The sequence below is a fragment of the Ictidomys tridecemlineatus genome, chromosome 5 (assembly GCF_052094955.1).
Source record: "Ictidomys tridecemlineatus isolate mIctTri1 chromosome 5, mIctTri1.hap1, whole genome shotgun sequence".
Classification (NCBI taxonomy): domain Eukaryota; kingdom Metazoa; phylum Chordata; class Mammalia; order Rodentia; family Sciuridae; genus Ictidomys; species Ictidomys tridecemlineatus.
The window spans coordinates 152280698-152305776 of NC_135481.1; the positions used below are offsets into that span (position 1 = coordinate 152280698).

General features: G+C 40.0%; 1 protein-coding gene across 1 annotated transcript in view; it reads left to right on the plus strand.

The window, feature by feature from the left end:
- Window positions 1–9664: 9664 nt before the first annotated feature.
- The window catches only part of Ninl (ninein like), a 155435-nt gene continuing 140020 nt past the window's right edge, over window positions 9665–25079 (plus strand). Inside the window, exon 1 of the mRNA XM_078051310.1 lies at window positions 9665–10001. The gene's annotated coding sequence lies outside the window, so the exon portion shown is untranslated. The remainder of the gene's footprint in view (window positions 10002–25079) is intronic.

The following is a 25079-nucleotide window of genomic DNA, read 5'->3' on the forward strand; positions in this document are numbered from 1 at the left end:
CAGGAGGATCACGAGTTTGAGGCCAGCCTCTGTAACTTAGTGAGACCCTGTCTCAAAATAAATAAATAAAAAGGACTGGAGATGTAGCTCAATGGTAAAGCACCCCTGGATATAATCCCCACTACTGAGAAGAAGAAGAAGAAGAAAAAAAAACAGCCTTATGAGAGAGAAATAGCTAGACAGGCTGGCAATCTCCCCTAAGACACTGACTAGGGAATCATGTCATTCTTATTTGGTAACCACTACTATGTGCAGAAAGAGATGGGAGGTAACTGTCTGTAGGCCCAGGAGAGAGGCTTCAGAGAAACCAGCCTGCCACACCTTGATCTTGGACTTGTGGCCTCCCTGTCTGTGTATGCTAATGGCAGCGTGAACTGACTAATACAAGAGATAACAGCTGGAATGCCTTTCCAGGGCCTGGCTCTATTTTATCATTCAGTCAACAAATATTTGAGCAGTACACATATACATATATGTTGATGTGTGTGTGTGTAGTAAGGTATTCTTAGGCATCAAGTCGCTAGCAGAAAACAAAGAGGCCAAGCCCTGCTCTTATGCAGCTCATAGGTTCAAAGAATATAGGATACCTCATGGTACCTCATGCTTAAAAAATAATGAAATGTGGAAGGTTTTACATGTGTTCTTAGTGGGTTATGTAAACTTTGCATTTCAAAACTTGCATGTATGCATGCAATTCAGGCTCCCAGGCATTCCTAGCTAAGACGATAGCCCAATGGTCCTGAACTACCTCTGTGTGTTCTGTCCAGTGGACCCTTGCATCTGGGTCCTTTACCTCACTATGGTATGATATAAATCCTCTTTTGGAGCCAGAACCAAACCAGGGTTCTGGAATCTTCATACTTACTTTTGAAGGGAATTTTATTCTAGATGAGAAAATGTCAGGATAAAAAATAAACCCCATAGCAAGAATATCAATTTTTAATTTCTCAATTCAATTCTGCAGTGGTTTAAGTGTGTCTCCCAAAGGTTCACATGCTGAAAGTTTGATCCCCAATGTGTGCTTAAGTGGGAGGTGATGGACCCTTAAGAAATGGGACCCGCTAGGAGGTAGTTAGGTCACTGGGGGAGCTTTCCTTGGAAAGGATTAAAGTAGCTTTTATGGAATCTCTGAGCTCTCTTGAGAGCAAATTGCCACAGAACAACCTGACCCCTGAATAACTCTTGGGCTTCTCTTCTGGCTTTGTTGTGTGCATTCCCACTGTCCTCTGCAGCACCCTCACCAGAGGTATGCAGTGCTATTTGGACTTTCAGTCTCTAATACTATAGCTAAATAAACATTTTTTCTTTATAAAGTTAGCTTACCTCAGGCATTTTGTTACAGTTACAGGAAATTGTTTAATATGTCTCTTCTGCCCTTTGCTCTAGAAATTAAAGATTTTGAGGTTGATGTAATTTCTAAAATGAACTTTCTTGTGTCATAATTTTTTATTAAAGATGAAGAGAGATTTTATACTTTGACTTACTGTAAAAGCCCTCATCTGACTTCTGTTAGCTAGCTAAATATTAATGATAACTAATATTTTCACCAAAACAAAACTGCTCTTAAAAAGAAAATATATCATATTATAAAATAAATAAATTGATACCACCAAATGCTGACAAGTATGCAGAGGACAGAAATTTATTGGTTGCTGGTGGGGAATGTAAAATGGTACAGCCCTTTGGGAAATGGTTTTGCATTGTCATCTATAGTTAAACAGACTTACCTCACAACTTAGTGAACACACTGATAGGTATTTATCAGAGAGAATAGAAAACTTATGTTTAAACAAACAAAAAAATGTGTGTAAATGTTTATAGTAGCTCCATTCACAATTGCCAAAAATAACAAGCTTCTGACTCATAGAACAACATGGATGAATGTCAAATTCATTTTGCTAAGTAAAAAAATGCCAAACCCCAAAGTCCACAGCATGAACTTTACTTACTACATGCAAATCTTTAAAAATCAACAAGGAAAAAAATCAAGGAGGATACTAAGACCTTAATATTAACAACAGACTGTGACAAATGATAAATTTATAAATGCATTATAAACATAAGACAAAACCTCATGACGGTGGTAGAGGGTAAAGGAGTTGACCAAAATCACTTTGAAAGCTTGCATTGTAACTGAAAATTAAAGCTAAAGGAATATACATAAGCATTATAGTTTGTAAGTTTGTTTCTCACAGAGGTATGGGTTAATAATTCTGAAAGCACTTTACATCTATACTAAGGTTGGATAAATAAATAGTAGAAACGGGAGCCAGGCTTCTCACCATCAAAGGAAAATGTTGCGAAGAATTAAGAGGGGAAGGCTAGAGTGAACTCTATGGTGTTGAACTTAAGTTGGAGACTTAAATATGAACTCATGTTAAGTTTAACATGGATTGTAAGTAGATTGGTAGGTAGATGATAGATAGATAGATATGCATACACTTAAGTCAGAATATAATACACATATTTCCAGTGCCTGTCCACTGAGAGGGCCTAGAAGCAGCAGTGAGCATACTCTTATTCAGATCTTTGTTTCTAAATTTGATTCTCCAATAAAATGAATCAGAGCTCCTAAGAGATATAGCTTGATACCAGGGCTAACACAAGAAAAATATAAGAGGATCCTGGAACATTATACATTACCTAAAACCAAATAGGAAAAAGATGAGAGAGTCCCCAGGGGACCAATCTGAATGAGTCCCTGATGGCTAAGGCTGAAATAATTTGAGCAAACAAATAAATAACATAGCCTTAGGTTATAACTGAGAGTATAAAACAAATATGCAGAAGTTCATGCTGATATAAATAAATGATTGAAAAAATAAATGAATGAGGGCTAAAAGACAAGTCTTCCTTATAAAGGATTCTAAAGTGTGTGTGTGTGTGTGTGTGTGTGTGTGTGTGTGTGTGTGTGTGTGTATTCTCCCCTGTAGGAGGTGGGATTTAATCCTTCTCTTCTTGAGTGTGGGCTGGACTTAGTAAGTTGCTTCCAATGAAGAATATGGAAAGAGAAAATTGAGACTTTGCAGTGGAGAACCCTGGTAGTCAACACCTGAATCAAGTGATCAAGATTAACACCACCAATAATGTCAAGTAGTTGGGTGTAGTGCACACACCTGTAGTACCAGCTACTTGGAAGGCTGAGACAGGAGGATTGCTTGAGCCCACTCCTCCTCACTCCTCCCCACTCCTCCCCACTCCTCACTCTTCCCCCCTCCTCACTCCTCTTCACTCCTCCTCATCCCTCCTCACCCCTCCCCACTCCTCCCCACTCCTCCCCCTCCTTCCCATTCCTCACTCCTCCCCACTCCTCACTCCTCCTCACTCCTCCTCATTCCCTCCTCACTCCTCCCCACTCCTCCCCATTCCTCACACCTCCCCCTTCCTCCCCCTCCCCCTCCCCCTCCCCCTCCCCACCTCCTCCCTCCTCTCCCCTCCTCCCCCTCCCCACCTCCTCCCTCCTCCCCCCTCCTCCCCTCTCCTCCCCCCCCCTCACTCCTTCTCACCCCTCCTTACTCCTCCTCACTCCTCCTCACTCCTGGATAAGGCTGAAACAAAAATTTGAGCAAATAAATTTTAGTCAGCCTGGGCAACATAGCAGGACCCCATCTTAGGAAAAAAAACAAGGGTATCACAGGTTACTCCCTAATATGATATGACACAGGGCATTTCTCCAGAACCCATAACAACAGTCTAATCACACACTCAAAAATATATCAAACAAAATCAAATTGAGGGGCATCCTATGAAATGCCTGGCTTGTGCTTCTCTTAACTGTCAAAGCCATGGAAAACAAGGAAAGTCAGAGAAACTGTCATAGACAAGATATGAAGGCATGTTGACTAAATGCCCTGAGGAATCCTGTAACACTGGGGAAATTCAACTGGAGTTTAGCTAATAAATGCCAACCATTTCCTGGTTCTAATCATTGTACTATGGTTACATAAAATCTTAACATTAGCCAGGTACCGGGTGCAAGCCTATAGTCCCAGCCATTCAGGAGGCTAATGGAAGAGGTTCACAAGTTTGAGGCCAGCCTGGACAAATTAGAAAAACTGTCTCTCAAATTAAAAAAGAAAAAATTTAAAGGCCAGGGATGTGGCTCAGTAGTAGAGTGCTTGCCTAGCATATTCAAAGCCTGAAAAAAATCAAATAGAATAAATAACAATTTTTTTTTAAATTAAAGGAAAGTGGGAAAAAGAGTATATGGGAATTCTTTGCACTCTATTTTCAACTATCCTGTAAATCTAAAATTATTATAAAATAAAGTTTATTAAAAAGAAAATAAAATGGAACTTACTAAAGGGGTCATATATAGTTAGGCTCAGTAGTCAATAAATTTAATTTATAGATATGATAAAAAATTTTGGAGGAGCTACAGAATTCAAAATATAAATACAATAGATTTTATTTTTATCATCACGATAAAACATGGAAAGCTTCATAGAAATAGAATGTGAAAAGTATTTAAACTAAGAAAGACTGAAACTTAGGAGGTCAAGATATTCAAATAATGGACTTCTTAGAGTAGACTGGAATGCAAAAATAGAAATGAAATCTTCCTCTATAGATTTTAAATATATTTATGTCAAAATAATTATGCCAAATATAATTTTAAAATAGCCAAGAGAGACAAGATTTTAAGAAAATAAATACAAATTTCTTTTTTTAAAAAATCTTTTTAGTTGTAGATTGACAGAACATCTTTATTTTATTTATTAATTTTTATTTGGTGCTGAGGATTGAACCCAGTACCTCATGCGTGTGAGGCAAGTGATCTACTACTGAGCCACAACCCCAGCCCCAAATTTCTTTTTTTTTTAAATGAGTTATTAAGGTTTTCAAAGGGCAATGAAGCAAAATGTCCACAAATGAATATATTTTCAAAATGTTCTGAGGTAAATACTTAGCAATGACTCCCAAGGAATGTTCTAAGAACCTGAACATGGCAAATCTTTCCTTTAAATAATAAAACCATATGCTAACTCATTTGACTTAATTGAACTATGGAAGATGAGTGTGAACTAATGATGCTGTAAAGTAAATAGAGTATCCTATGGCCATTCATCAAAGTACAACCATTTGAGGGTTGCTAGGATGTCTTAATGTCCCTACATCACATTGGAATTCATGGATGGTAATTCATGATGAATTGCTCAAGAAACATTAGGATAACCTGTTTTATAAATTATGCTTCCCATATTAATCGAAACATTTCTAGAAACAAAATCAGCAACAGAATTCAATAAAATAATAAAATGTATTGTTTACTAGTCTTTCTACTAGGTGTTATGGGAGACATAAAATTATCACCCCTAATTTGCAGAGTTTCAATTTAGCTGGGAAGCAAACAAGTAGGACTTACCAGTGGGAATTTAGATAGTAACTTAAGACTCAAGAGCTCAGATATCAGAATGAATGGTACAAAGCTGTGTTAATTAGGTTTGTGTCACTAACCAAAATACCTGACAAGAACAACTTAGAGAGGGGAAAATGTATTCTGGCTCATGGTTTCATAGATTTAGTCCATGGTGGGCCAAGTCCTTTGCTTTGGGCTCAAGATAAGACAGAACATATGGCAGAAGGGCATAGTAAAATACCGACGCTCTGTTCTTTTCTGGCCAGGAAGGAGAGAGAGAGAGAGAGAGAGTGTGTGTGAGAGAGAGAGAGACAGAGAGAGAGAGAGAGAGAGAGAGAGAGAGAGAGAGAGAGAGAGAGAGAGAGAGAAGGGAATGGAAAAGATGAGCCTTCCCAGGTTTCTTGCCCTGTTACCAACCTCCTCCAGCCACACCCCACTTGCCTACAGTTACCACCCACTTAGTCCATTCAGATCAGAATGGTCTGATTAGGCTACATCTCATAATTCAATCATTTCAGCTCTGAATATTCCTATATTAACACAGGAGCTTTGGGGGAATCCTTCCCATCTAAACCATAACAAAAGCATACTAGGTTAGGATAATGGTTAGGATAATGCGGGTGCAATGGGTATCTTCTCAGAAGGGGACAGATTTGAACACAACCTTGATGGATAGATAGACTCAAGTCGACAGGAAAGTAGGGCAGTGTGTTAAAAACATGAAGGCAGGAGTGGTAAAGGCACTCTCAAGAATCGCAAAAATCAACAAGCATATAGTTTTGCTAGAGCAGGGGATCCATGGGGCAAATGATAGAAAAATTTACACAGGTGGACTGAGATGTGCCTGAAGCATGCTGGTAAGGGTTAGTGAATCTGGCTTCCAATGTCCAGGAAACATGGACACATCAAAGGCCTTGGGGAAAGAGGTATTGCCAGTTTCTAGAAAAATTAAACTCATTTTGTCACAAGCAGACTGAGATATGAGAGGAGAAACATTTAGGAGGAAAGGACTGTGGTTTCACCTGGTCAGGCTTGTCTTCATTGAGAGTGGTCTTTAGCACTCTGGACCCCAGATTTCTCCTCTCTTTTCCTCCCCTTCCCTCCTCTTTCTCTTTCTCTCCCTCCCCCCACTCTCTTTCTTTCACACACACACATACACACACACACACACAAACACATGCTACTCCTCAAGGATCCACCAACTCCCAATGTCCTGAGTACATAATATTTCTTTCTCCTTTATCATATATCCGTAGTCTCTCTCTGACATCCAATGAGCTCTAGAGACACAGTGATCAGGTGAGAACCAGAGACTTATGAGTATTTCCCAGAAGATAAGACTTACAATCTACTCATAGGATTTTCCCAGCTTCAGTTAATGACCTACTGCTGTCAGTTTTCCCCCTAGCTCCAGGAGGGCAAGATGATATGCTTCTAAATGAGGGCAATGAAGTCTACCTGTTGAGCCTCATCCCTGGTTAATTGGGTACAATACTCAGTTTCTAAGACAGTTATATGTTGAAGTGCCATTAATAATTTGTGATGAGAACAGAATGTTTAACTTTTCTCTGAGACACTGGGCAACCCTGCAACTTCACCTTCTACCTAAGCAAGTATCTTAAAAGTAATTCTGATTTTCATTTCTCTTTGCCTCTCAATCTGACAGTTGGTTTATAACTAAATCCTACTATTTCCTTTTATATATCAACTCTGTCTCTTTGGCTAGTTTCCCATCTAAAATATGAGATCTGGAAACTTCCTGACCCTTTTTCCAGCTGGGTTTTCTACTGGCATCATGAACCTGCCCTTCCATTCTGTCTTCATGGTTTGGCTCATGTGACCCTAGTCACCCAAAGTCAGGCCTTCCCCCTTCTCCCTGGCTTCTAAGACCATCAGAAATTTTCAGAACAATTCTCATGTCTACATAGTGAGCAGTGACCATTTTCATTTTCAGGCAGGAGGTTCAACTCTTTAGGCAGCTAGAAATGTACAGTTAGCTCAGGATAGTAGCAGCAAGAGAGGGAGAGAGGACCCCTGAGCAGCTGGATCTAGCAAATTAACGAAAATGCATTTTGTAACTGCAAGGCTTACCATTATGATTTTTCCTACTGTGGTCTCAGGAAGGATCTGGAGTGCCTGACATAAAGAGTGAGTAGTGTGGCTAGAATTTGAGAGAGGTGAAGGGAAGAGAGGGCACAAGCATAGAATCAGTATAACTTGGCAACAGACTGGATGTGAGGAGAAGGTTGGGGGTGACCTTTACCAAGATGGTGAATCCACATGGAGCAGCACCATGTTCTAGAGGAAAGGCAGTTGCTTCAGTTTGAGACTCGTTGACCAGATGTGTTTGGAAAACAGTTGTGGACTGTCCAGTGGGTAGTGGGATATTTGGGGCACTAGAGGGTTGAGAAAGGGAGACAGGAAGACCAAAACACCAAAGAGAGTGGGGAGTCAAGCCAAGAACTCTGTGAACAAAAATATTTAAGGAAGGGAAAAAGAATCCCTTAAGGGATCATTGGGAAGAAAGAGAGAATGGAGAGGACATTAGGAACACTGAGGCAGGAGAGACAGGGTACAGCGTGATCATGCCTGCAAGCCAAGAAGATAAGGAGTGAAGAAGGTGAGGAATGAAGACATAACCGCTTAATTTGGTCACTGGGTGGCCAATCATATCAGTGGCTCATTGTAAAGAGTATTTGGTTACAGCATGGAGAGATGAAGAAAGAAGCCTGCTCAGGTAAAGATTGTGGACATGGCAGCTTAGACAGTAAGGAGCAGTCTGTGAGAACTGGAGTGCCCAGCAATATAGGAATGTGGCATCATGGTGATGGGCTGGCAGTGTTCTCAGAAGATGATGACTCTGAAAGCCTTGGTGGCAGTGAGTGTGAAAGTGAGGGCAGATGGTATTCCAGATCCTGATGGAACTGGTGCCAACCAGCACAAGTACAGATTTTGGGGCCAGACCTTGTTACTTGGTGGCTGTACAGAGCCAGCAAGTTATTTAACCTTTGATGCCTCATTTTCTTCCTTTGCAAAATGATACTGGTACCAATTATGACCTGGAATTATCATGAGGATTAAAATGAGGTTAGAGAAAGAACCCAACATAAATTAGTAATTGTGGTAATGCAGGCCAAACTCTTAAGAGTCACCTTTGACTTCTTCCTTTCTTTTTCTTTATCTCACCCCTGCCCTTTACAATCCACCTCCAATTTGGAGGGACATTCTGTTGGCTGGTCCACTCAAATGCCACCCATCCAAAATCTGACCACTTATCCCTACCTCCACTCTGGTCCAAGACACCTTGCTTCCCAGCTTGGTGATACCTGTGGCTTCCTGGTGGTTTCCTTACTTTGACATGGGCACTTCCCTGCTCCACCTACCCTTACGCACTGGCCAAAGTGATTTTGAAAAAAACTTAAGTACACAGCAATCTATTATATATTCTATGAAGAACTAGGAGAGAGGAACTCAAAGGTTCAAATAAATAGATGATAAGGGGATGGAAATAGTAATTACCTTGATTTAATCAGTTCAGGCTGTATGTACATGTTTAAACATCTTAGAAAAGAAGCCAAGTCCTCATTAGGGCAGAAGCCCTGTCAACCTCTCTGAGAGCTCTCAAAGGGCACTCCTCTGGTGATCCTCCCCCTGCCCACCACTCTTGGAATTCACAAGCAGCTTCCACCCTCAGGCCTGCCCCAGTTTCCCAGACTTCATTTTAAAGATCACCTATTTCTCTCTGACCTATACTGGCCCACCTTCTGTACTCCTTAACCCTTGCTCCTGCTTTGCTTCTCGGTAATATTTATAACTATCTGATATTTTTTCTACTTTTTATTTAGAGACAGACATTTTTCTTGTTTTTTTTTCCACCACCCCCGCATTGTTATTGCTGTGTTCTCAGACCTTAGGACAATGATTAAATATATACTGATTGAATATATGATGGGAAAGCTAGTAGCTTAAGTTTTGTCTATCCGTTTTTCTCAATTGTGGGTCTGGGGTTCATCCCTGGCTGGTCTGCCTCCTGTCTATTTCCAAGACTTGTGAGTAGCCCAACCCCACAGAACACATCTGCAAGACCAGATGGGGTCCCACTTCTAGAGGCTTTAAGCTTTGAGGGAATGTTGCCAGCGCTGTAGAGGCTGCTTCACTACCCTCAGCCCTCTCTTCAGGCCTCCGCGTGCCCCGCCCCGTCCCCGCCCCGTCCCCGCCCCGTCCGCGCTCCTCCTCCTCCTCCTCCTCCTCCTCCTCCTCCTCTTCACCCTTCCTCCTCCCCCTTCTCTCCCGCCAGGCCCCGCCCCGCCCCGCCCGGGAAGGCTCTGCGAGAACCGGGGTGGGGGCAGGGGACGGGGGAGAAGCCTGGAGGCGGGACCAGAGCGGCGCCGCAGCCGGGGACACAAAGAACTGCCGGCTGGACGCGGAGTGGGAGCGCGCGCCGGCCCGCGTCCCTGGCCCCGCGCGCTGGCGGAGAGCCGAGACTCCCACTCACTCCCCGGGTGAGTCGGAGCCCGGGCGTCCGCGGGCGTTCGCGCGTCCGCTTCTCCGGTACCTCCTGGCGCCGCGCGGGGTCCGAGTCCTCACACCGCCCCCAGGTGCGCGGCCGCTGGGACTTCTTGGGGGCACCAGGGCAGACACGGTAAGTCTGACGTAGTGTCCTGTTTTTTCTGCCACCTTCTGGGCTGGGGAGGGAGTGGTCACCACTTTAACTTACAAGTGGGAGTCCGGGTGCTTGACTAAACTTTTAAAAACCAGGTCTTCCGTGTATCGCCTTTCCGAAGTGCCCGTGCACCTTGGAGTACTTGTGGCCCCTTGTGAAGGGACCATTCAGCCACCTTTGCAAAGAAGGGGTCAAACTGATGGATGGAGCTGTGGTGGTCTTAAGTACCTGAGGCTGGACCTTCCTCCTTCTCATACCTCGTGTTGCTGCGTCTTGGGGTGCCAGTGCTGGGGACCCCTACTCTGCCTTTCTTTTGGAGGGTGTAAGGACCCTGTGCTTCTGAGCTTCTATTGACGCCCAGTCATTGCGCAGCATTCTCTCCTGTGGCCCCTCCCACCACAAAGTTCTTACCTGCTTCCTTTGGTAGTATTAACGAGTTTGTGCTTGGGAAGATTTTTGGAAATCTGGACACCACTCTTGGGTTTGGAGAAGACTGTTTGTTGGGAGTTCGGTTGTACTAGTGTTGCAAAATCACCCCTTTTCTCCCATCAGTGTGTCCCGTCACAAATCCCATGTTTCACACTCACATATTTGCCCTTGTATTAATGCCACATTGTTGGGCATTGTATGGGATTGTGTGTTTACACAGGATGGAAGTGAAGAGGGTGTTACGGTGTAAGGTTTGTTTCCGTTCTACCAGACAGGCCCACTTTGGGACCACAGAGAAGGTCCAGAGAGGTACCTCCAGGAGGTTGTGATGCTCAAGGTCAGTAGTTGGGAGGAACTGAGTGATGGTGTTTCTTCTCAGAAGTCTTTGCTGTGATTTCTGGTTTTTCATAATGGATTTATGTTACTTTTAAAGTGAGGTGGAGGGAGTAGTGGGGAAAGATAGTGAAAGGTGTTTGTTTAACAGAATATTAGGATGAACAGTTTTATGTACTATGTGCAAGAGTGTGTGTATATTAAAAGGAAAATACTTAGATGGTTAGGGCAGCAGTCTACTATCATGTACTATCCCTGCTCCTTTTGACCTATACATTATCTAGTAGTGGCTTAAACTAACAGATCAAATTCGTTCACAGTCATGTGCAACATGTTTGACAGGCTGGCTACAAATATGATGGTGGTACCATAAGATTATAATGGAACTTAAGTATTCCTATTGCCTACTAACATTGTGACCTCGTAGTGATTGTAATATCCTAGCTCCATGCATCAAGCATGTGTTTGTGATAATGCTGATGTAAACAAACCTACTTTGCTGATACTTGTAGGCATTAAAAGTATAATGGGTCTCATCTGTGCGGAATATGTGCTATAGCACTAAGATAACAACCCTAGCCTTGTAAATACTTGATAATGAGAATAAACAAAGTTACTGATTTACCTAGTTACTATAACTAAGCTTTCTGTGGTTAGAATGTGCTCCTTCTAACTTATGGGAAAAAAAAGTTTACTATAAAACAATGTGTCACACTCCTGAACAGCAGCTCAAACACTTATATTTACCATATATCTTGATTTCAACAAGAGGCCCATCAAATTATTGACCTACATTATTTAGGTTTGTGTAAGTACACTCTCAGGTTTGCACAATGGCGAAATCACTTCAGTGATGCATTTATCAGATTGTATCCCTATTAAGTATGTGACTGTCATGTATTGACTGTTATTTTGTATCCTGTTACTGCAAACTGACTAGTTTTATATATGTGTGTCTGTGTGTGATGTGACTCAGTTACCTTATTTTGGGACTACTTTATAGATGCGTAATTTAGGAAGAAAATAAGTAATGATTTTGATGTGTTAGAGTTTCTCCAAGTGGTCATCATTTATTAGGGAAATCATTCTTGTAAAATACTGTGTTTTTAATACTTAACTGTATTTGGACAAATCAAAGTGGTATTTGTGTGTTTGTATAAAATTCAGATTCAATAAAAATTGGAGGATAGTAGCTTTTTATTTTTTTTCCAGAACGAGAAAATAGCAAGTCTTCTCTAAAGAATTTGAGCTTCAAATTAGAAAAGAGAACACTTTATAGAGAAAAAGTTAGGATTTAAAAATTTTTAAATTGAATTTATATAAACTTTGAATGGAACATTGATTTTCTTTTTTTTAATATTTATTTATTTATTTTTGCATTACAATTTTTTTTTTTAAGAGAGAGTGAGAGAGGAGGGAGAGAGAGAGAGACTTTTTAAAAAATATTTATTTATTTTTTTAGTTCTCGGCTGACACAACATCTTTTGTTGGTATGTGGTGCTGAGGATCGAACCCGGGCCAGGCAAGCGCGCTACCGCTGAGCCACATCCCCAGCCCGCATTACAATTCTTAATACACCATTAGGAACACTAATTTTCTCTAACTCATATTTGCTACATACATATTTGCAGTTTACAGGGCTGTTTGGAAGTGGGTGAGCGGATATGGTCATTTGCTAATGGCATGTTGTAAATCCTTTAAAATTAGCATGCTCTTTGTTCCAAATCTTTATGACAAACCATAAGTATCAAAGTATGAACCATAAGTATTCAAGAGCCCCCCTTTTATGGTGAGTGGCTTTAGATGCTGGTTGGTAGGTAGTGTATGAGGAGTCCCTCTGAACACATCCTTTCTACCTTGAGCACCTGACCTGTGAATCTTGTTATGAATAGGTGGTTTCTAGATACCTGTCTTTTTGTCCTGGCTCAAAAAAGATATGGAAGTGGAAGGCAAAAGTCAGAGCAGTGTCCTTACTTCACACCTAAACTGGGAAATTTGGGGAGTAGCTTCAGGTACCTGACAAGGCTTCCCAGCCTAGAAAGTTATTTCCAGTGCTGTGGCTACTTTGCTGTCTAATTCTGTAGTTATTCCATAAGTAGTTGAATGACAGTGGCTCTAGGTTTGGGTCTAGTTTAGTCCTTGGCTTTAAATACAAATTAGGAATTCAGGCTCAAGGCCAGGGGTTTGGTTAATCACAGCAGGAGGCCAGAGCTTTGGGTCAGACTCTTGGGGTGAGGAAGCTGTAGTGGAAAGCTTGCTCTCAGTAACCTTGGGCCTCCTGGATTATGACTGGCACAGTTTGTGATTGAAGAGGATTCTTTTATGGAACTGTAAATCGATCTGAAGCTCTCTCTATTGTTATCCTGGTATCTCTCTATTGTTATCCTGTTCACCTGGATTGCCCTTTTTTCTCTCCTCTGGATTGTCCTTCCTCAGACTTCAAAAAAATAAAACTAACACATGTGGCTTCTCAGGTCCCAAAGGTTGGATATAGTCTCCTTTGAATTAAAATCATTTGTTAGTTTCTGAAGTACATCAGAGTCCTCTAGATAATTCTGTTACACTCAAATTTGAGATGAGAACTGATATATACTGATTTTTGTGCATTGAATGTTATTTTGTATCTTGTTAGAGGAAATCGAGAAAACTGGCAAGTTTTGTATGTTTGTGTGTATTTGTATGTGAAGTGATACATTGTCTTCTAACTCAGCTACCTTATTTTAAGACTTACTTTGTAGATCCATAATTTGGATAGCAGATAAGTAATGATTCTGGTGTGTTAGACTTTCTCCAAGTGGTCATCATTTATTAGGGAAAGGCATTCTGTAAAAGCTCTAAGGAGTGCTGGGGATATAGCTCAATTGGTAGAGTGCTTGCCTTGCATGCACAAGGCCCTGGGTTCTAATTCCCAACCACACACACACACACACACACACACACACACACACACACAAATGTGTTCTAGCTGGACACGTTGGCACACACCTGTAATCCCAGCAGCAGGGGAGGCTGAGGCAGGAGGATCGTGAGTTCAAATCCAGCCTCAGCAAAAAGTTGCTTAGCAACTCAGTGAGACCCTGTCTCTAAATAAAATGCAAAATAGGGCTGGGGATGTGGCTCAGTGGTCAAGTGCCCCTGAGTTCAATCCCTGGTACCAAATACAAACAAACAAACCAAAAAACAAACAAACAAACAAAAAAAACTCTAGGTTTCTAAGGCTCCAGTAAAGATTTTATACACTAGTTAAGGTGGTTTAACTGCCAGTTGTTGGGAAACCCATCTCAGTCTGTCTTAAACAGGGAGGCTACAGAAGAAAAATCCAGGGCTTCAGTATTGGCTGCTCCATGGCTGAGCCAGACATTAGAGATCCAGGTAGTTCTTTTTGCATAGTGTCTGTTTGGTGGTAAAACTGCCTCACATCTGCAGGGAGAGGGAGCTTGGCTTCTGTGACTGTCATTAAGAGTAAGCAATAACATACCTGGTCCTTCAGCCAGGCTGAGAGCAGTCACAGACCATTTGAACCCCTTGATGTACATTAGGCCCCCACAGTTGAAGGCTGGGGGACCTAGGGACTGGGGGAGGACAGGCCTGGGTCCTTGGTTGGTGGCAAGCTTGTGTGAGTCTTACCACACAGGTAGTATCTCTACTCTACTAGGGCCCCTGCACTGAGCAGGGTGCTATCAGAAATGGAGTCAAGGTCTCTGGGTGTTTTGTGTTTAAATTTTGAATGAGTGTTCACTATGTGCCAGGCCCTGTTCTCAGTGTTTTTTGTAAATTCTTTCATGTAGCACTCAGAGCAGTTCACTGAGCCAAGGTGTGCTATTGTTCCCATTTTGCAGACAGAGAGCTCAGCAGTTAGTGAGGTTAATAGCATACTTAAGGTCACATGAAGGTCAGGTTGCCCAGATCAGGACAACCCCTTTGTAGATTCCACAACCCCTACTGTGCTGTGTTGTCTCCAGACACATGGGATTTACACATTTCTCACTGCCTCAGAGTAACTAGATAATTTCTTTACTTTAAAAGGAAAGTTATGTTTTTTCACATAAAAAGTCATAATTAATATGATCCTGTAGGTAAAGGGTACAGATGGGAATTCTTGTGGGCTTGCTATGCACATGCATGCCCACAGAAATAACATTTTAAAAAACTCAGTCTGATGTTGGCATTAGATCTGTAACAAACTTAAGCCTCCATCAGCCACTACACAAAAAGAGGGTGTTGGGCTTGCCCTGCCAGGTACACCTCCCCAGGGCTCCTTCGCAGTGGAGGTCTTGGGATCTCCTTAGGGTCACAGATGGCATTCAACCATAACAAGAACCAACAACATCAAATAATGTCATGAAACAGTCACTGATTCGGAGTTTTAGTTCCAAGGACACAGAGATTTAGGAATAGCTATAAATTAAAAAATGAACGTAAAAGGTAAAGTGCTCAGTATAGACTTTGACATACAGGCTGTCACAACTCCTAGGAGCTCTGCTATCTGGAAGTCTCCACCTGGCTTGAAGTAGAAAGTGCTGAATTGCTGTCCATGTGGTCTCCAGGCTTCTAACCATGTTTATGGAAGTGAACAAAACCAAGCAGGGAAACATGGGCCAAATCACATTTCCCCACTGTGGGAGAGATGACAGAACCTTGAACAGACTGGGAAATGTGTGACCAACGTGGACAGGAGAAGAAAATAATACTCATTGTTTGGGGAAAACTAAGAGGGCAGTGCCTTCTACCCCAGGGATTCCCAAGGACAGGCTGCAGCTCCACCACTTATCCCCGGTTCAGGTGACCTTTTTCATTGCTCTCCAAGGATGTAAATGACTCCAGACAGGGACCATTAGGTGGATGCTCCATTTCCAAACCCCACAGCCCACACCAGTGGCCTCTTCTAGTTTTTTGTTTGTGCTCCTCAGAAAATTGCCTCACCAGGATGTTTGCAGCATCCTGACTGAAGTATTAAATCTAAGAAATGGTGATCCCAGGCTCCTGTCCCCTGGATGGTTGATAGTGCACAACACCATGGAACTTTGAAATTAAGTAGTTTTTGTTACATTTTATTTTATTGGTGCTGGGGACTGAATCTGAGCTCTTCTGCACGTTAAGCACATGCTCTACCACTGAGCTGTATCCCCAGTTCAATATTTTACATTTCTACTAAATTTTCATTATTTCAAGTTGTATAAATGGTATTTGTACATTTTACTACCTAAGATTCTCATAATACGGATTTTGCATAAAAGGTGATATCCTGCTGTGGACACCATCTTAACCAAGTGATCAAAGTTAGCATTACCAGCAGTGAGACATTGTGTGCCTCCTTATGAGATGTACCAGGATAGCACAACCCCACCCTGAGAGGATTCCTACCAAACCTACCATAATAACCTAAATTATTCCCTTCTTCCTTCCCTCCTTCCCTCCCTCCCTTTCTTCCTTCCTTTCTCTGCTGGGGATGTCATCCAGGGCCTCATGCATACTAGGCATATCTTCTACTGCTGAATTATACCCCCAATCCATAAGCTAAATCCAATTTTGCAAAGATTCCAGAAAACTCCATTTGTTTCAGGACATTCTACAAAATAGCGGCCTATATACACTTAAGATTTTTCAATCAAGTTTAAACAACAACAAGCCTCAATTTCTTTTAAGTTAAAAATATTTAAACTTTAAAAAGTTTTTTTTAGTTGTAGATGGACACAGTACCTTTATTTTGTTTACTTATTTATTTAATGTGATGCCAAGGATCGAATCCAGTGCCTCCAAGCACTCTACCACTGAGCCACAACCCTAGCCCCTGAAAAAAGTTTAAGTTAAGGAAAAAATTCCAAAGTTGAGAAACACAAAGACGGAAGAACCATTCTATTTTAAAGGGATCTCAATGGATTGTATATAGTACATGACCCTGGAATGAATCTTGGACCTGGAACAAAAAAGAGTATATAGTAAAGGATGTTGTTGAACAGTGGACAAAATTTGTATGTGAATGGGGAATTAAACAATAGTATTATGTCCATGTCAAATTTCCTGAGTTTGATCAATGTACTGTGACTTTCTTTTTGAGTTTACTAAATGCTTACTTAGGTATTTAGGAATATGGCATACAAAGTCTGAAACTTTATTTCAAGTGAAAAGGGAGGAGGGTGGGAGAGACATGGGAAAGATATGGAGGGAGTGAGAATGATAAAGTGGATATGGTAAATGAAGCAAAATGAGAAGCTAGCTGAGTAAGGGAATACTTGAGAATTATTTGTACTGTTATTGAAACATTTCTATAAATGTGAGATTATAGCAGAATAAAAAGTTACAAAAAGTGGGGCGGTGGATGTAGCTTAGTGGTAGAGTGCATGAGGCCCTTAGCTTGATTCTCAACATTGTCCAAAAAAAAAAAACCAAAAAACAAAAAACAAAAAAAAACAAACTTACAAAAAGAAATGTCTGCCTGTTTTCACTGTGAGCTAATTACCTTCTACCAAAAAATCATAATTTATTTTTATCTTACTCTTAAGATATACATTTTTCCTAGTATAACATTTCTGAAATTTGGGGGTACATATTAAATTTATGCTGTCTTAGCTTTGGTTCAGATTTTGACATCTGATTTTCTTTGTCATTTCTTAGAATCAGTGGCATCTTGGATTTGATGAAATATGACATTTTTCTCTGGCTCCATTGTCTAAAGAAGAGGAAAAAACGCTTCATATGTAAAGATTTCTCAGTCTCTCACACCTACATTTATGCATTAGACTAGTAAACTGCCTTTGATCATTTCTATCCTCTCATAGATATTGCAAACATTCCAGACTGAATTTCTATCCTCAGTCCACTTTCCCTGTTTTCAGCGTTAGGGAACTCAGTTCTGATTTTTAGCAGTGATGGCCCCAGAACATCCAAGAAGAGAGAGACCATGAAACACCTTGAAGTGGGGTTTGATGGGGTAGATAGGGTGGGTATGAAGCCCTGGACCAGCCATGCCTCAGTTCAGATATTTGCAGGGGATACATTCTGAGAAATGCATTACTAGGCAATTTCATAGTGGTACAAAGAGTATTTGAACACAAACTAAGAGCTAGGATGTCACAGTGACATCATCTGATGGGTTCATAGTTGTATATGTGGGTTGTTGTTGACTGGAAGGTCCTTTTGCAGTGATGGCTGTACTACTTTTAGTTCTGCTCATTTCTTGAAATGACTTTGGGTCTCAGATATTTGTGCCTTGTTTTCCTGAGAATAGTTTTTCCAAGTCATTTAAGGTAACAGATAAGGTCTTAAGGTACCACAAAACCCCAAAATTCTGTGAGTTAAAAAGTAGGAGGACTTTTAAAGAAACATTTTATAAACCTGAAGCAGTGGTGGAGGCCTATAATTCCAGCTACTCTGAAGGGGGAAGCAGGATAAAAGAGTTCAAGGCCAGCCTGGGCAGTATAAGGAGACCCTATCAAAAAAAAATTCAAATTAATTTTAAAAAGCTCTTTTAGAGTAGAATCATTAAATAATTAAAAAATAGATGCATGTTAGACAAACAGCTCTCAGAGTTTGGTGTTGGTGAAGGACTTATTTATGGTTGGTCTTCTCTATTTTCTGATTCCCTATACTCCCTCCCAGGAATTTCTTCATGTTATTAGTTCCTGGATGCTTGCAGGGAATTTATTCCTGCCAGGGACAGACATTTTGTATAGAATTTACAGTGTCCTGGTGATCCCAGGCTCCTGTCCCCTGTTGGTCCCTAGTCACTGCAGTGTTAAACATTTTTGTAGTCTCTTTAGTCCTTGAGCCCCATGTGTATCAAACTTAGAAAAGGTTCCATCCAAAGCTTTTTTTTTTTTTATTATTATTATTTTTTTATCATAGTGCTAAGGATCAAACCCAGTGCTTCATGCATGCTAGGCAAGTGCTCTACCACTGAGTCACAACACAGCCTTCAAAAAAATTTTTTTCCCTATTGTTACAGAATCCTGTTTGGGGAAGCTTTGTATGAGCACAGGATTGTAACATTTTGTTTTAGTTTATTTTGTTTGGTGTGGATTTAAGTAGTTGCAATAGCAAACCACAGTGGTTTCCCCCTTGCCTGGTTTCTGGACTGCTGTGTTTATCTACATTTACGATGGGTCAGTTTTTGGCAATTCTGAATCTCTTTCAGAGACTTTGAGTTGTTGGTGTTGACACTGACCTTCCCAGCAGGCTCATTCTTTAGAAGTAGAAACCCCAAATATTCAATCCTCTTTGGATTCTGTGGATTGTTAAATATGTATAAAGAGCAAAGAAAAGCAACCATGTGTGTGTGCCTTAGGCTCCTAATTGAATGGCTGGAATTTCAGATAGGAACGTTGGATTAGTCATGAGAACGAGGGTAAATCAAATCGTTTTTAGGTTTTCTAGTAGATTTTATAAGCTGTTATTTTATAGGCTGTTATTTTAGTTTAAGAGAATAGCCAATAAGAAAGGTTATTGCCTGGTTTTGGTTTTTTAAAAATGTGTCTGTTTTATGACATATGAATAAAATGGATGCAGGATGGGGGCCGGGAGGAGGATCAGGGCAGAAGAGGGAATGTTTGGTCATAACATTGCCTTTTTTTTTTTTCTGGTATCAGGGATTGAACCCAAGGCCGATTAACCACTGAGCCATATCCCCAGCTCTTTTTTGGTATTTTGTTTAGAGAGAGGGTCATGCTGAGTTGCTTAGGGCCTAAATTGCTGAGGCTGACTTTGAACTCACAATCCTTCTGCCTCAGCTCTCCCAAGCTAACAGGACTGGAGATTATTCAAGTTAGTGCTCTTTCCTTATAACTAGGTGTATTATTACAGATTCTTGTATGACATTAAGACTTTTCAGTTTGGTTGAAAGCCAAAGAGATAATTTCCCAGTATATTCTTAATTTCATAGAAAAAAATTTAAATGAAATATTTAAAACGATAGGTTTATATGCTATTAGTAGGCATGAGGCAGTATATAAAGGTTGGTGTTCTAAATGAATGAGTTCTTTTATTTACCAGCTCTGCAACCTTGGGTATATTGCTTACCCTCTCTTTGCCTCTATTTCTTCATCTGTAGATTGAAGATAATGATAGTGCCTCCCTTAGAAAGCTAAATTCCCAAGTGCCTAGAAGTGTGTGTGGAACCCAATGAGTGCTCAAGAAATGCTAGTTTTGTATTATCAAAAGATTAATTGGCAAAATCAAGATCCTACTGAGAGGTCAAAGGTAGATGCATGTCTCCAGTGGTTCTGACCGGCCATAGACAGTTCACACCAGGATCTGTCCAGCAGGGAGGTGAGTGTTCAGAAAATCTCCCAGGCCCTTTGTATTTTTCTCTCTCAATCTTTAAGATCACTTGACTGAAACAGAAATTAACCATAACACTAGTCCTACAAAGAGAAACTGCTCAGAACAACAAAATGTGCAGACTCTTCAAACAATTAGAAACTTAGATCCTTAATTGAAAAGACTGTTAACTAAGATCCTGTCGTGACCTCCTTCAGGTCTGTCCTCATGTTTGGTGTATACATGTGTATTTTGTGGAGTTGAAGCCTGTGAGTACAACATTTCTGCTTTGTTTTACTAAGTTTGGTGTTTTATTTTTAAATTTTTAGTTTTAATATATGGATGCTGAGATTCAACCCTAGGGCCTTGCTAGTTACATGCCCTGTCACTGAGCCACATCCCTAGCTCCTTTAGTTTTTGTTGCTCTTGAAGTTCATACCAAGATGTACTGTTTCCCCTTTGTGTTAGTCTTTTGATTTTTTTTTTCTGAGTTGTTACACTTTTTTTTTTTTTTTTTTTTTTGGTGGTGGTATGAGGGATTGAGCCCAGAGGCACTCTATCACTGGGCTCTATCACCCTAACCATTTTTGTCTTTTATTTTGGGGTAGGGTCTCACTACGTTGCCCAGGCTGGCCTCAAACTTGATAGCCTCCTGTCATTGGAATTACAGCTGTGTGCTATCACTTTAGGCTCAATTAGGGATTTTTAAAGGAGCATTCTGTAAAGTTTCCAGGTCATCTTCTGTTTTGTATCTTTAGATATGAAACATTTACATCTTCCTTCCTATGTCTTGCCACTGTGTACTCAGGTTATGGTGGGCTGCATAGCGGTGGGGTTCTGATCTGATCCTCCCTGCTGGCTCCTCTGTCAATTTGTTTGTTGGAGGCATGCTGGAGGGTTGGGGCTGGCCCTGCTCTCCAGGCCCCACCAGACCTCTGTGTGCCTCTTACCTTGCCCTGCAGTGGGAAAATAGGGAAACACTTCCTTAAGTTGTTTTACTTTGTGTTTGTGCCTATTAAACATTTGCTTATTTTTTTTTTTCCGTGCAAAAAAAATGATGTCCTGAGGTAATCAGCCTCCTCTGCATGTCTCAAGGACATGGTTCTTCCAGGAGTGGAGAAGAGAAAGCAAGCAGCAACTTCATCCTCATTATCTGACTGACTGATCTGCTTGTTGAGAATGTGAACATTGTAGTCCCAGTTCCTTGGGAGGCCGAGGTAGGAGGATCACACGAGTTTGAGGCCTGCCTGGGAAACAGCAAAATCCTGTCTCCAAAAAAAGCGTGAACAAGGAGGCAAAATAGAAAATACATACACCTTTTAAAGAGCACTCATTACTGCGGGGCATGGTGCCACATGCCTATAATCCCAAAATAACTTCGAGAGGCTGAGGCAGGAGGGTCACAAGTTTGTGGCCAGCATGGGTAACTCAATAAGACCATGTCTCAAAATTAAAAACAAACAAAAATATTAAAAAGGGCTGGTCATCTATTTAAATAAGAGAGTGCTTGCCTAGCATGCATGAACCCCTGGGTTCAATCCCCAGTTCCACAAATAATAAATGAATGAATGAATGAATAAAGAACACTTAGTACTTTTTCAGAGCAATAACCCCCACTTGCCCAGGATCTCAGACATTTTGGGAAAGAAAGGAAAAAGTTAGTGTCTAAGATCCCTCTGGAATCTCTGTCTTTTAGAGAACCAAATGCTCTAGCTAGCTGACTGCTAAAGCTCTGAGTGGTTCTGAGACCTATAATTACATTTCCATGAGGATAAGGGTAGTGGAGGTGCAGTTATCCTGCTTGCTTCAGCACAGCCCTCACTTCTCCTTCAAAGAGAAATCTAGGTTAATAGTCCTGGATTTCTCTGGCATCTCTCTCAGAATGTGTCTGCACCCACTTCTCTCCTGTCTCCTGTACAATGGCCTTCCAGGAGCTAGTGACCCACACACCTCCATTTAACAGGGCAGTCCTGTCCTCCAGCTTCCAAGACTGTAGTGTGGCTTGTAGCTTCATGAACCAGCATGCCACACCAGGGCTGCTCCAACATGAGTAGGGCTGAGACTCTTTGGAGAACAGATCACAGACCCTCTGAGGTAAACATAAATATAAATATAAATTATTTTCTCTAATAAAACTAGAATAAACTACTTAGTACAACAACAGGATATTTCGTTGAAATCAAGTATGTTTTATTCAATTTTTTTTTCCTATTACAAGATAGTAGCCAGGATTTTGTGTTCCCTTGTTTCTAGGGCGTGAATGTTACGGGGCTGAAGACAGAAGTGTCTAGAGGAGCTCCTTCTTCACTATTTTTTTTTTTAATTGACTTACATGAAATGTGTGTATACGATTTGAAGAGTTGGAACACACATATAGATTTGTGTAACTGTCACCACAATGAGAATACAAAATGTTTCCATCATCCAAAAAACACTTTTACTGCCTTTTTGTGGTCATAACTGCTGCCAGCCACTGATCTATGCTCTGTCCCTACAGTTTTTCCATTTCAGAACGTCATATCAATGGAATCTTCCAGCATTTAACTTTTCCAAACTGGCTTTTTTTTACTGAGTACTTACTATATTGTTGCATGTATTGATAAATAGTATTCTAGGTAAGGATGTTTATCTATTGATCTGTTAGAGGACATTAGAATTGTTTCCAGTTTTGAGTGATTGAGAATACAACTACTGTAAACATTTATATGCAGGTTTTCTGTGAATCTGTTTTGATTTCTTTAGGGCAAAAACTTAGGTGGTAAATGGCATGAGATGTCTGTGTTTGTTTTTTTTTTTTTTTTTTTTTTTATAATAAACTGCTTTCTTTCCAGACTGGCTGTACCATTTTTCATTCCTAATCCTATTCTTACATATGACAGTTTCATTTTAAAATAAATTATAAAAGGTTTACTGTCCTCTCTTTTATTTTCTGGAAGATATTATGTAGAATTGGTGTTATTTCTGTTATGGTCTGAGCCTAATCAATATAGATTATAGATTATAAATTATAGATTATAGGTTATGAAATATTAATAAGTAGAATGGTAGGATTATGTGATAAGTGTTATAAAATAAATAATGTTAAGCTGCTGTAGTTATAAGTTAAAAGAAGTAATCATGGAACTGTAAGACATAAAATTTAAGTTGTTAGAAATAAGATAAAGGACAGTCTAAGGTGATAAGTATAAGCCCATAGGTTAATATAGTTGCAGATAAGTGTAGGTTAATGGAACAATAGTTAGATACAAGGTATAGCTATAGGCAAGTATAAGTAATTATAGCCATAGTGACTCCACTTATATGATTCCGATGTGAAACTGTTATATAAGCTGTTTATAAGATGTTAAAAATCTGTATTTCATATGCTCACAAATGTGCTCGAACCCAGGATGTGGTTGTCTGTTTTTGCTCTGCTAACTGCTTTTTCAGTCCTTGTACCCTGCTTGCTTGCCTGCACTTACATTGTTCGAGGATGTGGTTTTTCTCCTTATAAACCCCATAGAACTCGGACCCAGGGCTATTCTTGGAAGAAACAATTTGGGTCCTGCAGGGAGCAATCGCCAGCTGGCTAAAGACTCTCCAATATGGATAAAATTCAGACTGAATGTTTTCTGAGTGGTCAGCCCATAACATTTCTTATTTAAATATTTGGTAAAATTTTCTAGTAAAGTTATCTGGGATGGGAAAAAAAATTTTTTTTTAGAAGCTTTTAAACTACAAATTCAGATTCTTTAATAGTTATAGGACTACTATTCAGATTATCTTCTTCATCTTGGAGAAATTATAATAATTTGTGGTTTTCAAAGAACTGCTCTATTTAATCAAAGTTGTTGAATTAATGTGTGCAGAGTTATTTATAGTATTCCTTTATTATCTTTTTAACATCTACAGAATCTGTGAAGAAAAGATTTTTTTTTCTAATGATGGCAGTTCATATCTTTCATATCTTACCTGGCCTACTCTCCTTTCTCCTCTGTCTCTTGATTTATCAACTTTATTTATCTCAAAATATCAGCTTTGGGTTTTATTTCTTTTCTATTTTCTGTTTTCAGTTTTGTTGACTTATCTTTATTATTTTCATCCTTAAGTTCATTTTACTCTTTCTTTATAGTTTCTTGATGCAGAAGTTGATGTTACTGGTTTAGTACTTTTTTTTCTTTTCTAATATAATCATTCAGTGGGTAGAGATTTCAATCTGAGAACTGCTTTAGCTACATCTCACAGGTTTCTATATGCAGCATTTTCATTTTCATTCAGTTTAATGTATTAAAATGTTTTCCTTGAGATGCCCTCCTTGACCAAAGTATTATTGAGGAGTGCATTAATTTCCGGGTATATGTATGTTTCTTGTATCTTTTTTTTATTGGTTTTTAATTTAATCCTGTTGTGGTCTGATAGCATATTTTGTATGATTTATGATCTTTTAATTTTATTGATGTATGTTTTATGTCCAGAATAATATCCCCAGCACTTTTTATTTTTTATTTTGAGTCAGGGTCCTAGTGTCTCACTAAGTTGCTTAAGGCATCACTAAATTGACATTGAACTCACAGTTCTCCTGCCTCAGCCTCCCAAGCTGCTACTATTACAGTCATGTGCTGCTACTATCAGCTAGAGTATGGAATATCTTGTTGGATATTCCACATGAGGTTAAGAAGAATGTGTATTATACTGTTGTATTCTATGAATATTGATGAGTTCTAATGAAGTAGTTTGTAAATGTCCGTTAAATGATGCTATTCAATTCATCTGTTATACATGATGATTTTCTGCATACTGAATGTATCATTTACTGAAAGAAGAGTGATGAAGTCTCCAGCTAGCATAATGTAGGTGTCTGTTTCTCCTTGCAGTTCCAGATTAGATTTTTGCCTCTTGTATTTTGATGCTTTGTTATCAGGCGCATAAATGTGAAGGATGGTTATATGTTCTTGGAGGAATGGTCCCTTTATCATTATGTAAATGTTCCTCTTTGTCCTTAATTTTTCTTGTTTTGAAGTCAGCTTTTGTCTATAATCACTATAGCTGTTTTCTTTTTTT